General features: G+C 42.2%; 1 protein-coding gene across 1 annotated transcript in view; it reads left to right on the top strand.

Annotated features, from left to right (window-relative positions):
• Nucleotides 1-741, top strand: part of st3gal2 (ST3 beta-galactoside alpha-2,3-sialyltransferase 2) — a 58882-nt gene that overhangs the window by 27039 nt on the left and 31102 nt on the right. The window lies entirely within an intron of this gene.

Below are 741 nucleotides of genomic sequence, written 5' to 3'. Positions count from 1 at the left end.
TATCGCGTCCCACAATATCCTGGGGTCTTTTACAGAGCCAACATTCATTTCTGCAAACATCTGGAATTCTGCTATAAACTGAGTGAAATAGATTTCATTTTTCAGTAAAGAAGTATTGAAGCGCCATCTAACTGCACGTGGAGACAATTGACCAATTGTGGTGGCGCAAAGGACCCCCTTATGGTCAGATAATGCCATTGGAAATAACAGCGCTTTATCAATTAAATGATATAACTGAAGGGATGCAAAAAGAAAATCTATCCTGGAAAAAGATTTATGTCTACCTGAGGAATAATCATTACAGGTGGGATTAACTGCATGCCAAATATCTATAAGCCCCAAGCTGCTGGCCCATGACCTCAGAGCATTTGTAGCCTGAGCCGGGTCCCTAGTGGCTTTCGCCTTCGACCGATCAATATTTGGGTCCCACACAGCATTGAAATCTGCACCAACAATAAAAAACAGTCTGTTAACTCCAGCATTTGATTGGTGATCTTATTATAGAAATTGCCATTGAAAACACTAGGCGCGTAAACGGACACAAATGCAATTTGTCTGGCACCAATTTGTGTTGTGGAGATAACAATCCTGCCTGTGTCATCTGACCAGGAGGAAAACACTTTAAGGGGGAGATTCCATTTGACAACAACGGCCACGCCTTTTGTTTTTGAGCTCGCTGATGAGGATGCAATTGTGTGATAGAATCTATTGGCTAAACAGCCGACATCCACCTGCAGTAAA

This window comes from Etheostoma spectabile, chromosome 8 (genome assembly GCF_008692095.1).
Source record: "Etheostoma spectabile isolate EspeVRDwgs_2016 chromosome 8, UIUC_Espe_1.0, whole genome shotgun sequence".
NCBI lineage: Eukaryota > Metazoa > Chordata > Actinopteri > Perciformes > Percidae > Etheostoma > Etheostoma spectabile.
The sequence above is the reverse complement of the archived record's forward strand: the minus strand, read 5'-3'. Positions and strand labels throughout refer to the sequence as shown.